Here is a 17,500-nt window from a genome sequence, read left to right on the forward strand (position 1 = left end):
TTCTTGGCTATCAACCAGCGGCATGTGGCCAAGGTTATTAAGCCAATGGATCCTATTTAATCTTTCAACCTAAATAAGGTCATAAAGTTTTGTCTCCCTTAGAAAAGCGATAACTCTACGTATTATTTTTTCATCATCTGATAGTATATTTATTGATGTGAATTCTTTCTTTATAATTCTGAAATAGTTTTTTAGGTGGCGTCTATATTCATTGCATTTTGGCAGGATGTTAACAAGTACCTTATTGTTAGGCTGGTGTTGCAGTCGAGACACTGTGGAGGGAAAGACTCTTCTATATATGGAGTGAGGTGGGTCAATCTTGTGGCATTGACCCTTAGGCGGGCCAACACCCCCTCCTCCCTTATGTTTTTCCTGTGGGCTGTGTCCCACATTTCTACGTCTTGTCTGACTTTATTTGTTATTTGCAGGTCAGTCCACTCACTTTGCCATAGGATCAGTTCAATTCAGTTAGATTTGCGAAGTCATGCTTCGCCAGGGCTTTTTCTCTGGAGTGGCCCGGCCTGTATTAAATATTTCTAGTTACCTCAAGTGGTTTCTCCGAACTGCATGCTTATCGCGGTGGTTGGATTGCAAGCAAGCGATCCAGTTGCCACGGGGTAAGCATGTTGCAGACCCTTTTTATCAGCCCGTCGGCTGTGGTGGGTGGTCCCTGTCTCAGAAATTGTGTGTTCACAATTCTGCAAGTAATGTAACAGGGTGGCGTTAAACTCGCCGCAGTGTTTGCATAACCTGGCAGTCTCATTGTCAATAATTTGCCAAGCGCATTGGTAACCTAGTCTTAGTCTGAATAGTATGGCTTCGGCACCTCTTTTTGTGTTTGGAGGAAGGGCCAGTGGCTCATAGCCTGAAGCATGGGGGCATACCCCTGCCCTTTTCAGCTAGTTTGTCAGCAAGCTCGTTCCCGTGAATGCCGATGTGGCTTGGGACCCAGTTAATAATAATTCTTATACCATGACTGAGGATTCTTTGGGCTATGTTTAGTACTGTTGTCAGGAGATAGATGTTGTCAAGGGGCATGCTATGCTGTAAGCTATCAATAGTTGCTCTTGAATCTGTGTGAATAACGTGTCCTGCCCTTAGGGACGCGTGTAGGGATCCAGTCGGCCGAGGAATTACTGGGTTAACTACACGTGCATTAATTTTTTTTTTAAATGCAATAAAAAAAATGAATAATAGGACGGTTGCAGATCTCGTGAAGGAACCGCAGCTCGCTGATGGAAGCGGTAGCGGGAAGCGAGGAGGGTCCCGACGAGAGAAACAAACAAAAAAAAACTACTATGATTCTGTACTGCAACTACGCCGGCGCTGCACTGTGCGGGCCGCAGTTAAGTGTAAAAATATTAAAATGAGGGGTCATGAGTTTATAGATATAATAGTATTTTGTATATAATCTTCAAGGTCAGTAATTTACCCCCATCTTTTATATCTCTTTCACTGGCCTCACAAACCACAAAATTCTCTTTGCACTTCTATACTTATCTTATGTATATCGTGGTGGTAGAGGAACAACAACCCAAACTGGACGGAGAATCCCGGGGTGGAAGACAAAAAATAAGACGTACTGAGCAGGACCTTTGTTCCTGTCAGCGCCGGAGCCCCTACTGACTCCGCGCTGACTCTCACCTAGCCACCGTGTTTTTCGCGGCTCACTCGAGTGGTAGTTCGAGCCTAAGGGAGTCGTTAGACTGCCCACTGGTATATTGCGTAGTAAAAATGGTACCGATATAATTAATATAGTAATGTAGATTTCCGCTTCACTACACGCGTGTGTCAGGGCTTCCATTATCGCAACCGTTTCAGTTTGGAGCGTTGAGGCATTGTCAGTGACTCTAATGGATGCTGCGAAGCCAGTGCCTGCAGTGTGGTTTATGGGATCCACGGATCCGTCCGTGTAGTAGGTTATGCTACCAGGAGGAGTTATTTGATCAATGACCCTTTGTGTTAGATTAGGTATGGATTATTGATCTTTTCTCATTATAAGATTTAGAATTGAGAATTCGATCATTTCGTTTGCCCACGGCGGGGGTTCTTTGTAATCGGGGTGAGGGGAGTCCATGCCCTTGGCAAGCAATGGTTCTTTTAGCTGAAAGCATATCAAAATTCTGGCTGTATGTGTGTGTGCCAAGAGTTGTCCGCAAACAACTGGTAGTCTTGTTCTAGGCGTCTGAGTACTCTTTGTCTTAGATAAGAGTTTCTGGGTGCCTGCAGAACCTTGGAAAGGAACTGCTGCCATTAGATCAATTCTGGTGTCCATGGACGGCAAATCAGCTTCCATGAGGAGGTTGATTTCCTTTGTTCATTTGGGCGAGCCTAGAATGATCCTGGCTGCTTCGTTTTGTATTGTTTCCAGTTTTTCTTTGAATGTTGTGCTGGAAGCAATGAGGGCGACAGATGCATAGTCAATAATAGGACGGGCAGCATGTGCATAGAATGATCTTAGTACTTTGTGTCCTGCTCCTATGTGTCTCCCTGTCATGACTTTCATGACTGACAGTCTTTCCATGGTTCTGTTAAGCAGGTATTGGATCTCCTTTTTGAAAGTGAGTGTGTCCTATCCATACACCAAGGTATAGGTAGTCCTTCACCCATTCCAGATCCATACCCTGTACAGTGAGTTTTTTGTTTCTGACATTAGTTCTCAGAGCCATTGCTTTGGATTTTGCTGCCGATATTTTTAGACCCGTCCTACAACACTCTTCAGACACCAGGTTCAGACAACGTTGAGCTCTAGTTAGACAGTGATTGCCAGAGGCTATGATTGCCAAGTCATCAGCATAAGAGATGATCTTGCATCCCTCGGGCAGGTGAATGTCGAGTATGTTGGACATGAGGGTATTGAACAGGGCTGGACTGAGAACCCCACCCTGAGGAGTTCCATTTTCAAGTGGCATGTGCTGTGAGAGGTGACCTTGAAATCTGACGTTTCCTGACCTATTTTTAAAATAGTCAGCTATCCAGGCCAAGAGTCTGCCTTTGACTCCTTTGTGGATTAGGGTCTCTTGAATGGCAAGCGGGCTTGCCAATTCAAAAGCCTTCTCCAGGTCTAGGAAGACAACTACGGCGGGTGAGGTGCAGATTGTGCTTAATAGTGTGGAAATGCTGTGTGCAGTGCTCTTACCCCTTGTGAACACATGCAGGTGTTCATGAGGGGGACCCTTTTTCCATCGGAGCCTGTTGAGTACCATCTCAGCTGTTTTACCCAGGCAGCTGAGAAGAGAGATGGGACGGTACTTGCCAGGCTCCTTTGGTTTTGGGATGGGAACTATTGTGGCTTGTTTCCAGCTCTGGGGCACCTTGGCGGTTTGCTAGGATTTGTTGATAACCTGTAAGAATGCAAGTTCTCCTGCAAGGCCTAAATGCGAAATGATGGGGTGGGAAATCCATCAGATCCCGGTGATGATCCAGAGCTGGTTTTGCCATAGATGGATTTTTGCTTTTATAAGGGAGACAAAACACTAGAGATCAGATCGCCAGTTGACCCGGCTAATCGGTCAACCTGCTTATTGCCATGGATACCAGAGTGGTCTGGCACCCATATCAGCTTGATTGATTTGTTGGCACTATGTAGCTTACAAATGATATAACCCAGTAGTTCATTTATAGTGGTTTCTAATGATTTAATGGCTTTAAGTGCACTTAATGAATTGGAGAAAATGACTATTCTATCGCGGGTCGTCGATAGTGTAAAATCAATAGCTTTATCAATAGCAACAAGTTCGACAATAAAAATCGATGTATGATTCGGCAATCTGAATCTCAATTTACATTCAGTCGACCATACACCCGCACCCACACATTGCTCGGTCTTGGAGCGGTCGGTATATATATATGAAAGAAGTAGATCTTTAAGATGCTTTATCATCTCATACCGAATCTCATCGGGGCCTGGGGACGTTCCTCTACAGGCTTTTAGGGCACGGACAAGCTCATTCATTGTAAGGTCTATATCGTAATCATCTCCTGTGGCAAAGTGTATGCTGCAGCTCAGCCGCTTCCTTGATGGTCAAGAATGAAGTGTGGTAGTTGTCTGAGCTGCATGTATAAGAGAACTGCCTGGCGAATGGGTTCCCTCATGGATATTTTTAATTTTGAGAGATGTCTTTTTTCTACTGATTTTATTGACAGTGGACCAAACTTGTGATATTTTGGTGTTGCTATTGATGGTAGAGACAAAGCTCCGCCAGGAGTTTCTTTTGGCTTGTCTAATTGTTCTACGAGCCCTAGCTCTTGCTAGTTTGTAATTGCAAAAGTTCTCATTAGTGATGTTACTTTTGAAAAGCCCTATTGCGTTCACACAGTACACTGTGGCCACCATGGAACTCTATGCTTAACGGTATCTGTCGAAGTCTTAGGAATGGATATAATTGCTACATCTAAAATATAATTTTTAATATGGTTTACTTTATCATCAATGGTTTCTCCAACAAGTTCGAGCTTGACGCTCCTTGTGAAGGTGACCCAGTCTGCTCTTTTTACATTAAATTTAGGTGCTGAAGGCGTTCTGGTTGTGTAGCATGAATATTTTAAAAAAATAGGAAAGTGGTCGCTTCCCAACAAGTCGTCAATGGTGTGCCACAGGCACTTGGCTGCTACTGTTGAAGAGACCAGAGATAGATCAATAAAGCCCAAATTACCGGTATAGTCCACTCGCGTTGGGCTACCATCATTCAGGATTAAATCTGAATCATTAACTAGCTTAACTACTTGCTCACCTCTACCAACCACCTGTAGGGAACCCCATAATGTATGATGAGCATTAAATTCACCTAAAATTACCAAATTATTTTTTGGCAGACTATCCTGAAGAGCAAAGAGCTCATCATAAATTACCACATTATCAGGTGGACAATAAACTGAACATAAAGCCACATACGTGCTATTGACTTTTACTTTGCATGCAACAATCTCCAAAGTAGAATCTATAGTTAAAGGGAGGTTCTGGTGGATGTACATGGCGACACCGCCTCCACCCCTACCCTCTTGATCCTTCCGACAAGAATGGTAGTGACTCAACAAAACTAATTCATTGGAGATAAGGTTGGTTAAATGGGTCTCTTGGAGAACGATTATATCCGGAGCATAAGACGAAGCTAATAGTCTACGGTCATTCACTCTAGTTCTAATGGTCAACGCGATTATGTTTTATGGGGTTTGGGAGTGCCTTATCCGCCTTATTTAATCTTTTTCTGGGAGGGAGGTGTCTCCTCTCCCGAGCTTCCCCGGGGACCTCTCGCGGGAAGATGTCCTGCGTTTCTGTGAGGGAGATGCCCGGTTGAAGATGATCTGCTCCGAGGAGCAGACCAAAAACCAGGCGAAGTCCTAACAGGAGTCACCTGGACAGGAAGGTGTGATCCAGATTGTGATTTGATATCGTCCTCCTTATGTTGCTGCTTTTGTTGGGTTGATTCAGCAATTTGTTTGATAGTTTTGTTCAATTCAACAATATGACTCATTAATTCCTTAACTGTTTCCTTAAGTTCTGCAATTTCTTTGTCCTTAGCCACAAGCTCCTGACTGATACTGCTTGCACTGGGAGTGTTGTTAGTTACTAAAGCATGGGAAGTATTGAGCTTGTTGGTCAAGCCTTCAACTTTCCTCTTGGCTTCACGGTAACTAACATCATGACTTCTCATGTATGCTAATATTTAGGTCTCCTTCAGGCTGCTGCACTCGGCAGAGCCAGGCTGATGGGGACCTTCAGAGTGAGCACATTTGGAAGGGTTTCCCGTACATGTAGTAATGTCATGAACTCCAGCACATTTACTGCAATTAAATTTATCAGTATCTTTATCAATGCAGTGTAATGAGGTGTGTCCAAATTTTTGGTATCTATTACAGAGCATAGGTTTTTGAATATAAGGTCTTATTTGGACACGTTCGTATCCAACATAGACATACTCAGGAATTTTACTCGAAGCAAAGGTCAAGAAACACAATCCGGGTTTTGTTCGCACATTCTCGTCTTTCTTGGGCATGGAGTTCACGTCCATTACACCTTGGTCATTCCTGTTTCACTTTCATCCATCGTTTTCAAATCCCTATGAAAGATTATTCTCTTACAGGCACTTGGGCCAACAGTAATAGTTACTTTAACCTTGAAATCATGAATCCGCGTCAGTTTAAGCAATTCATTATCCTGGGATTTGAATTGCACTTTTACAAGGAGGCTACCATCTCGCAATTTCTTTACAAAATCAAAGTCGCCGTCCACTTGACCATCAAGGACCTTCTTGATGATGAAGGGGTTAACTTTGAGAAACGACTGATTTTCATTCACGATTTTGACAGCCAAATACCTTGCATTCTGTGGAGGGATAGCAAGTCGTTCTCGTCGGTCATTAGTTGGGGTTCCATTGTTCGAAGTCGAGGTCATAGGACTGTCAAGGGTCGCCCCTCCTCCTCGAGAAGAAGGGGTAGCTGGGGAGTCAGTCATGCTGGGCATCGGACCCTGGGCCCTTGCCCGTTGTCCTGAAGGGACCGATAAACCCTTTAACTATTGGTAATCAACCTAACAGTAATAGCTAAGAGAGTGTGGCAGTTACTCTCCTCTACCCCCCCAGTGGAAGCCTGGTTGCGTTCTCCAGTACCACAGAGGGATCGAGTTATGTGGAGGACACTTTCCTACCGCCGAACTTGCCGAAGCGAAGAACGGTAAGTAGATGCCCACCCCTCCAAGTGAATATGGGGGCCCACAAGGAACTCCGGCAGGCTCAGGTCTCGGACTATTTTTTTTACTTTTTACTTTTGTTGGATTTCTTGGCTATCAACCAGCGGCATGTGGCCAAGGTCATTAAACTAATAGATCCTATTTATTCTTTCAATCTAAATAAGGCCATAAGTTTTGTCTCCATTAGAAAAGCTATTACTTCGTCATCTGATAATATATTTGATAAAGTGTAATTGATATTTATTCTGAAATAGTATTTTATTTTTTGTCTACTTTTCATGGCAGGTTATTAGGATGTGACTTATGGTTAGGTGTAATGTGCAATGGGGGCACCGTGGAGGAAATCTTTTCTCGATGTAAGTGAGGTGTGTTATTCTTGTTGCATTGACCCTGAGTCGGGCCAACACCACCTCTCGTCTTTTTTTCCTGTGGGCTGTATTCCACAGTTCTATTGAGGGTTTTATTTTGTCCACTCACTTTGCCACAGGAGATGGATTTTTGCTTTTATAAGAGACACAAAACACCTGAGATCTGTACGGACTATGCTAAGGTCCAGATCGCCAGTTGACCCGGCTAATCATTGCCATGGATACCAGAGTGGCCTGGCACCCATATCAGCTTGATTGATTTGTTGGCACTATGTAGCTTACGAATGATATTACCCAGTTCATTTTTAGTGGTTTCTAATGATTGAATGGCTTTAAGTGAACTTAATGAATCAGAAAAAATGACTATTCTATCGCGGGTCGTCGATACTGCAAAATCAATAGCTTTGTCAATAGCAAAAAGTTCGGCAATAAAGATCGATGTATGATTCGGCAATATGAATCTCAACTCGCATTCAGTCGACCATACACCCGTAAACACACATTGCGCGGTCTTGGAGCCTTCGGTATATATATGAAAAAGGAAGATGTTTAATAAGGATCTCTCTGAACCTCTGGCGTACCTCCACCTCCGGCGCCATGGCCTTGGTCGATGGAAGTCAAGCCTCCATGATGGAAAAATTGGGCGTCTCCCATGGCGCTATATTTGTCTGAACCAGGGTATCGATGGTAGAGAGATCTATACCGACTTTTACGATGAGGTCGTTGAGTCTTGTGGTAAAGGGCCTAATGGCACCATTACCATTAGGGTGGCTCGGGTCTTGAGCCACCTTTGCGGCATAGGTCAGCGCGAGCTGGACGCGTCTGAGTTGGAGGGGAGGTACTCCTGACTCCACCTCAAGACGTTCAATCCTTGTTCATTTGAGGGCTCCAAGACATCTACGCACACATGCATTCTGCACAACATCCAATCCTTTCAAAGTTGAGTCTGATGCCGAACCTGACACGATTCTAATCTAATCTAATAGATAATAATATAATAAACGTAATCTACTTTAGATTATATTAGATTAGATTAGCTAAGAGCCTCGCGGGTATTTTATAGTAAATATTCCAAGGAAGAAGTAAGCCGCAGGTCCGTCGTGGGGGCGCCCTGATGTCCTTTTCTTCCCGACGCAGCGGAGAGGGGAGACTAGGGTATTTCGCCCACTGGCGGGATTCCGGGGACAGTACATCACTACAGTTCGACCACGTCATGTGCCCCAGCTCGCTCATGGCCAGAATAACAAATGTTCATGTCAATTACAGTGTTATTGGGTCGGACCACAGACCTTTGTGTTTCTTTGGTGTCACTTTCTGCGTTAGAGTTTGATGCCTGGATTAAGTATACAGTCATGATTAATAATCAGTATTATTTGAACACAGAATGCATGCTAAAATATATCAATTTACCCACTAATGTGTCAACATGTAACGATCAAGCTTGTCGTAATGCCTCACTCATGACAGAGATACGGACTCTACAAAGATATTGTGAAGGCGCTACTTGAATCCGGGCACAGCTCTCACCAGTCACGCAGATATAACGAGGTACCTGGATGGAACGAGTGGGTAGATGAGTGCCACACAGAAGCGAGGCAATGTTATATTGCATGGAGAGACAATGGCAAACCAAGTTATGGTCCTTTGTATTTGCAGCCTAGACTCTGTTTTAAAAATGAAAACGTGTAAAAGGCAGAGGGAAGAGATGATTAATAGGAAGATTGCAAATGACGTAAAAGGAGACGCGAAAATCATGTGGAAGGAGATTAATTAAAAGAAAAATATAAAAAAAAAAACGAAATTGCCCGACAATACTGATGCTGAAATTTGCGAGCTCTGGGGCAGACATTACGGCAACATACTTAACGAAGCGTCACATCCGCGTGTCTCAGCCTCGCGTGAGTGCACAGTGGACCCTCCTGCCGTGTCAGTACAGGAGATGGCCATGAACGCGACGAGCATCCCGTGCCACGATGGGGTCACGCCCCCTCATCTGCGCCAGGGACACCCTGTCTACACTTATGTTAAGTACATTATTTACATTGTTTTAATCACTCGTTCCTTCCAGAAGACCTGATGAAAATAGCCTTAGTTCCCTTAATTAAAGATAAGAACGATGATATTAATAACTGGAAACTATCGTCCCACTGCGCTTGTCAACCTGATCTCGAAGTTAGTAGAGGCCGTTATCCTGGGTAGAATCAAAACGAAAATGTTCTCGTCTGATAAATCAATTTGCATATAAAACGAATCATGGAACTGAAATAGCAATATCTTTATTGAAGCACATTACACTTGAGTATAGCAAACGAAACACGTCTGTATACACATGTTTTTTAGACTTATCAAAGGCGTTTGATAAGGCTTGTCATGAATACCTCTTTGATATTTTGCGGAATCGAGGGATCCCGGTGTATGTGCTACAGATCCTTCAGTTTTGGTACTCCAGTCAGAAAAATGAATGCTAGGTGGGAAGGAAATGTGTCCAGAGAATTTGATATTTCATGTGGAGTCAGGCAATGGTCGCCAAATGCATGACCTTCTGCAGTAGGTATAAATACCTGATATATAAATATAAATACCTGGGTTTTCTAATGACCTCTTGCAATGACGATTCAAAGCAGGTGAAGAGCTTATGCAAAAGCTGTTTACTAGCTTTTGTGTATCGTTTTACGGTTTGCCTCTTATTTTGAAATCACGGGTGTTTCATTCAAATAAACGAAAAGTCTATTACAATGAGAGCATTCTTAGGCTGTTCAACAGAGGAAAGCGCTCTAAGCATTACAATGTTTTGTGCGCAGCACAGAATTCCCACCTTTGCTAAGATTAGACGCAAGACTATTGTGAGCTTACTACTACGACAATAATATAGTAAAGAAACTTTGTGTAAATATCTCTTATAATTCCTATATTACTAATGTATGGAAACCCCTAGCATATTCTTTCTAATCCTTTTAGAACTTTTTGTTTTTATATCATATCTTATGCTATAATTTACAATAGTTTTATACTCCTGTAAAAAAAAAATCTCCGTTATCATATGTTCTTTTAAACTAAGTATAAACTGCATGTAATGTATGTATTTTATCCGAAATAAAGTTTATTATTATTATTATTATTATTATTATATAAATATAGATATATGTAGGCTTATGTATGTATATATGTATGTATATATTAAATATATAAGCATGTGTGTATATATATATGTAATATATTATATATATATATATATATATATATATATATATATATATGTATATATATATATTTATATATATATGTATATATATATATATATATATATATATATATGTATGTATGTATGTATATAATATATATATATATATATATATATATATATATATATATATATATGTATATATATATATATATATATATATATATATATATATATACAGTCACACGCAAACACACACAAACGCACACACACATACACACACACACACACACATACATACACATACACACACATACATATATACATATACATATATATATATATATATATATATATATATATATATATATATATATACTTAAACATATTTATATACATAAATATAAACACCTATATATATGCATATCGATCTACCCATCTATCTATCTATCTATATGTATATATATATATATATATATATATATATATATATATGTATGTATAAATATATATATATATATATATATATATATATATATATGTATATATATATATATATTGTGTGTGTGTGTGTGTGTGTGTGTGTGTGTGTGTGTGTGTATGTGTGTGTGCGTGCGTGTGTGCGTGCGTGCGTGCGCACGCGCGTGTGTTGTGTGTGCGTGCGTGCGCGCGTGTGTGTGTGTGTGTGTGTGTGTGTGTGTGTGTGTGTGTGTGTGTGTGTGTGTGTGTGTGTGTGTGAATGTAAATATGTACACACACACATGTATATATATAGACATACATATATATGTATAAGTATATATTATATATATATATATATATATATGTATGTATAAATATATATATATATATATATATATGTGTGTGTGTGTGTGTGTGTGTGTGTGTGTGTGTGTGTATGTGTGTGTGTGTGTGTGTGTGTGTGTGTGTGTGTGTGTGTGTGTGTGTGTGTACGGTTGTGTGTGTGTTTGTGTCTGTGTGTATAAATATACAAACACACCCGCGCACACACACACACACACACACACACACACATATATATATATATATATATATATATATATATATATATATATATTATGTATATTATATATATATTTTATATATATATATATATGTATTTTTTTTCTTTTTCTTTTTTTAATCTAGTCCTTTACTTACTGCCCTGGCTAACTGCACAGGCGTGGGCAAGCTGTGGTACATTTGATGCATGGTCAAAGCATTATATAATAGTATTACAGTGTATATCTAGATCATAACATTATTACGATCTATAATGTATCATTTAAAAGAAAAGAACAATTACAGTAATTTATCTGTTCATCTACCAAGCCGGCGTACGACTAGGGCGTGGAAAGGCAATGTAACATTTGATATGTGATCATGTGATACTACATTCTAAATTTAGGATACAATATTAGTATATCTTCCAAGACATCTAATGATATGAAGGTTACATAGTTCTCCATACCTCATGCTAGGTGGTCTGAAAGGTTGTATTACATGGTACTCTGAGATATAATGGACAAGTGTTCGTTTATATTCTTCATTGCATAATTTACACTGTTTCTTCAACATTACAAGCTGCACTGACTTGCCAGTTCAATCTATATCCCAGCCTGATTCTTTCGGTCACAATATCCCACTGTCTTGTTCTTGTTTTGTATAAACCATAGATGAATACATCTTGCATAAACCGGTCATAACGCTTTATGCTACAGCTTTCTGGCCGTTGAGAATTAATCGTCAGACAAGTCCTCTTGGAAGGAAGTTTTAATTATGAGTGAAATCCTAGCAAGAGGTACTCCAAGATCTATATCCACACTTTGCTTGTCACATGCTGAATTTGGTAGGCGGTCAGCATGATCATACCTGGGGATTCCAACATGCGATGGTATCCACACAAAACGTATATCATGGTTTCGTTCTTTTGCACGATACACATTTATCCTTATGTCATTTGCAATATTTCCTGCACCTTTGTCTAGTGTGTTCAAAGCCTGGAGGGCACTCTGTGAGTCGCAGAAAATTACCCCTGAGCCTTGATTTAATAGAAATTCGGTGGCTATGAGCATTCCTGCCAACTCAGTTTGCGTAGTGCTAGCCCAGTCATGAACCCTTCTACAATCCTGGTGCTGCAAAATATTGTTTTTATATACGACAAAAGCGCATCCTGCTCTACTCCCAGACTGCAAGGATCCATCAGTGTAACATTCATACGCATTGGGCATAATTTCAAGGTGCTCATTGATAATTGCTAAAGCATACTGCTTAAGTACAGCAGGGGGGACACTGTCTTTTTGGGGGGCAGTTCCGGTAGAGCAGAACGTCCATGTAGGGTCTTAGTTATGGATATGTTCAGCTGAGACAAGTGCTTACATGTTACTTGTTGTCATGGATTTGAGTTTGAATCGATGTTGCCATTCAAAGTTAGCTCCACTATTCTATGTTTCAGTTGTCTTTGGAACTCTATACAATAGAGGGGTTCTCTTATTGCTTTGACGCTAAATGTAGTGTTTATGTATAATATTCTTTCATAGACAGACGGCAAATTAAGTTCTGTTCTCATATTCACAATACTCGTTGTTTTAGGGGCACCGAGAATAATCCTCATGGCCTCATTTTGTACAATTTCTGAACTAGCCAACTCTGATTCCTTGTATAATACTAGGTGCAATGCATGATAATATATAACTGACCGTATGTATGACAGGTAAAAGAGTCTAGCAATATTGACATTAATGCCATGGCCTTTGCCGGCAAGTGTCCTAAGTGGCTTCAGCCGTTCCTACAGCCTTTTCTTCAGGTTTTGTATGAACTCGACATCATTAACAACCACCCCGAGATATTTGTATTGGTGACAGAGATCTAGCTCAGGGTCATTGATGTGAAACCTTGGTAGAGGGATTGTTTTAGAGTTAAATGCCTTGTTTTTTTCAGTCGATATGATCAAGCCACACTCTGTAGCCCTTGCTGAAAGTACATCAAGAATCTGTTGCATTCTCTCCTGGATGAGGATTTAATGCAAATATCATCGGCATAGCAAATAATGGCGTCATTGCCCTCAAGTGGTATATCGCCTAGTAATCTATGCATTAGGATGTTAAATGGGACTAAGTACGCCTCCTTGAGGTGTGCCGAGTTCAAAAACTTTTGTATGAGTACTCTTAACACCCCCGAAGAAAACCTGAGCCGATCGATTGAATAGATACACTTGAATCCATGTTAACAGTTTTCCCTGAATATCAAAGCTAGCTAGTTGCTCAAGGATCATTTCTCTGTTTGCAATATCAAAGGCAGATTGAAGATCAATAAATTCGGTTTGCATGCCTAGTATTGAGTTTGGGGGATAACTTAACATGTATACGGTACATGAGTCTATTCAGAATTATTCTCTCAAGTACTTTGCACAGACAGGAGGTCAAGGAAATTGGTCTGTATTTGTCAGTGTTGGGTTTGGGTATAGGGATGATTAAACTTTTAGTCCAGGAGCTTGGGAGGATTTCTTGTGATAGGCTGAGTCTATACAGGTGTAAGAGTGGGTTGCCTGGCACCTGCGGAATGAGGCGAAGAACACTGTAAGAAATGCCATCCGCGCCAGGGGCTGTTGCCTTGCCTTTCAGAAGGGCATTTCTCAGTTCCCATTCGGTTATTTCGGCAAGTCGGATGAGTCAATAGTAGCACAGGCTACTGCTATATTGAATTTTCTATCTATTTTTGACTTGTCGAGTTGATCTTTTACTCCTTGTGGAAGTAAGCTCAGCTGAGAGTTTTCGGCCCATTGCTCCCGCAGCATATTAGCCTGTTCTTGAGGGCTGTGAAACTGCGGTGTTGTGGGAGCTTTACCTGTCAGCCTATTAATCTTTCTCCATACATCAGCTATGGAAGTTTCACTAGTGATACTTTGCAAAAATTGTTCCCAGTGTTTACTACGAATCTCAGTTTTCAGTTCTCTGAATTATTTATTGGCTTTAAGAAATTGCATAAGATTGTCTGACGTCTTGTTATCTTTATAGCAATTGGCAAGCTCCTGAACTCGTCTATGTTCCTTGGCTAGAATTGAGTCATTGATCCACCTCGGAACATGGGGAGATTGGGGGCTCTTTTTCTTTGAGAGTTTTCGTGAACAAACCCATGTGTTATAGTAGTCAGTGACAACTTTGATTAAATCCTAAGAGACATTTTCAACAGTTGTTATTTCATGTGTTGTACCAATCAAAGACACGTGCCTTGAAGTGATGTTCCAGGCCCGGTGGGATGATTATTCTAAGCCTAGGTGTTTTAGGGGCTGAGTTGCTGTCAACAGTGCAGTCAGTTCGGATTGCAAAGTGGTCACTAATTCTCGTACCAGTGAATTACAGACATTACCATGAACTAGATTTTTGCCAAATACGTAATCTTACTTGCCACCTCCCAAATGAGTTTTTATTCTTGTGTTATATACTGTCAGTGATCTATTATTAATGAAATGTTTGAATTCTTCCCCATTACTATTACGCTGGCTGTCTCCAAAGCGTGGGTGCCTTGCATTAAGGTCGCCCATGCATAACGTGCCTTGGTTGTGAAAATTGGATTAAGAACTAGCCAGAAATTTTGACGATCTAGCATATACATTATATAGTGAAAAATACCCAGAAGCAGTTTGAATTTTTAAATGAAGAAATTGAACATCAGTGTTCTCGGATTTTTTAACTAATTTATGTGGCAGTGTTACCTTCACATATGTCAACAATCGTCATGGCTGTATTCATATATGAATGATATCTCTTAATTGAAAGTGTAATTTTCATTTTAGCAGCAGCAGCAAAAGGATCTTGCACGCAAATCACATCAATATCATATTTACGATTATAAAACTCAGCCTAAGCTTAATACTACGCATATTCCATACTTCATTCACTTATATCCATTAATATTACAGAATTTAGGTTCACATAAGAAACATACAACTTCATGAATAATGTAGATTCTGTTACAGATGATTGTCCTAAGCTTAATTTTTTTTTTTAACCATGTCAAAGAGTAGGTCTTTGCTTTGTCCCACTTTGTACTACAGTCCCCTTGGTTGTTGTGGTGTATCTGAGTGACGTCACTGGACTCCTTGTCTGACTTGGTGTCACAGGAATCGTGGTATTGTTCGTCGCTGCTGTCAGCGCTGACACGCCTACTCTGGTTATCAGCACTGGTGTCCTGACATCGAATCTGCTCCCTCGTTACTTTAACACTAATAGCAGCACTAGTATCTCGGCAATGACAGTCACTTTTCATTTTTTCCTTGTCCTGTCTCAAGCTATTGTTTTCTTGTCTCAGAGCTTTGACTTCCTTTAAAAGCTCCTGCACATTTATATCACTATGGTCAGCTGGCGTGACGTCACTTCTTCCACATGGTTGTGCGGGGGATTCCCCAGCCAGGCCTGCGGCCATCCTTGCCTGAGGGTGAGGGACGGCCGCCTCGGCTGGCGCCCAGGGTGGGGGGGGGGGTCGCAGTCTTGAGATCTGTGATGATTAGCATCATCTTGTTCACCTGCTCCGTCAACAACGCAACCGTGTCGTGAAGTTCGGCGACCTCTGCAACCCCATTCGCCGGCAGACGCGGGAGGTCTCTGCGGCTGGTGACGTCACACACGGCACGGTTGGGCACTCCCCCAGCACGCTGGCCGCGGGGTGGGTTAGGAGGGCCGCGCTGGTCACTCGCGGTCGGTGCCGGGGCCACAGGGGGTGGGGGGAGCGGCCAGGGCACGGAGGGCCGCGCTGGTCACACGCGGTCAGTGCTGCGGCCACAGGAGGAGGGGGGGGAAATGCCAGGGCAGGGAGGGCTGTGTACCCCCAGTGCCAGGCAGTCACACCTGTTTTCCCACACCTGAAGCAGGATGGGACAAAGCTCAGTGCATCTGCAATAGGCTCTTTCCCTGAAGCATTGCGAGGACACTTCTTGGCAGTGTGTTGCTCGCCACATGCTGTACAGCGTGCCTTATCCTTGCAATACTTAGCTACATGGCCGCTTCCCATGTAGTTGCAGCATAAGACAGGGGATGCTCTCCACAGCCGGACGTGGCTGGTGGGCATGCACTTTCCGAAGAATTTGTATGTACTTGAAGGGGGTTGCTCTCCTTTCTATATGATGTGGATTCGGTTTAATGGTTGGCCATCCTTGTACACTCGAATGGCCTTGTGAACTCCATCGAGTGCCCATGCGTTTTCAAGGTCAAGGTCCTTGTTATAATGTGTGACGAGGTATTCGTCATATTTTTCTGATTTCTTTTTTCATATGAATTGAAGGTAATGCCTCCAAAAAGTCCTCCAGTAAGGCTTTCTATAAAATTCTGCTGTGAGCGAGGGACATAGATATATGGTGAGGAGAGCGTGTCCCCTCGCACAAGGTCAGTGTTTACTTTGCGGTTTTCCCCCATCGTGGGGTTGGTGACCGCAGCGCCTGGCGTGCCTGGCTCGCCCGCTTCGTGACAGGTTAATTGTGGCGCTCGGTACAACAGGGCACTCAGTTCCAACGGTCACTAACACAGTACTTGGCACTTGGTGGAGGAATGAATTCAATTGAATTTAAAACATGACCATGATCACATCACTACTCCCATGACGTTTCAATTGCGAGCTATATGCGCACCAAAAGATTCATGAACATGTACAATTTCCTCATACATGACACCAGAGCTCCATGTATAAGGGACTAGGGCACCAGAGCAGGGCACCACACGACCTCTTCGTGTGAGGTCACGGAGTGTACTGAGTCATATATATATATAATTTGTGTGAATATATATATATATATTGTAAGGTTCTCATCTAGCTTAAGGCCAGATGTCATTTGTGAAGGAGCCTGAAACACTCCTGTGAAGCAGGAGAGGCTTAGTGACCAAATAGGAAGGAACAAAAGGGTCCCGTTCACTCCTCGAGAAGAAAAACAAACAAAGACTGGAAGCTAAAAGAAAGCCATGGGTAAACTTCTAGATTATGTGGAAATAGCTCAACTATTGCTTCCACATATGCTATTATACGGGCAGTGCTTGAAAACAATAAAAGAGGCCTTTTCATACATATACCATGAAATTGACAAAGAAAGGGGATAGCGAAGTACAAACAGAAGCAGTCGCAGGCGAAGAGGCAATAGCAGTAGAAGTAGAAGCAGAGGGAATAGTAGCAGTAGAAGTAGAAGCAGAGGGAATAGTAGCAGTAGAAGTAGAAGTAGAGGGAATAGTAGCAGTAGAAGTAGAGGGAATAGTAGCAGTAGAAGTAGAAGCAGAGGGA

Source organism: Penaeus vannamei, chromosome 3, assembly GCF_042767895.1.
Source record: "Penaeus vannamei isolate JL-2024 chromosome 3, ASM4276789v1, whole genome shotgun sequence".
NCBI lineage: Eukaryota > Metazoa > Arthropoda > Malacostraca > Decapoda > Penaeidae > Penaeus > Penaeus vannamei.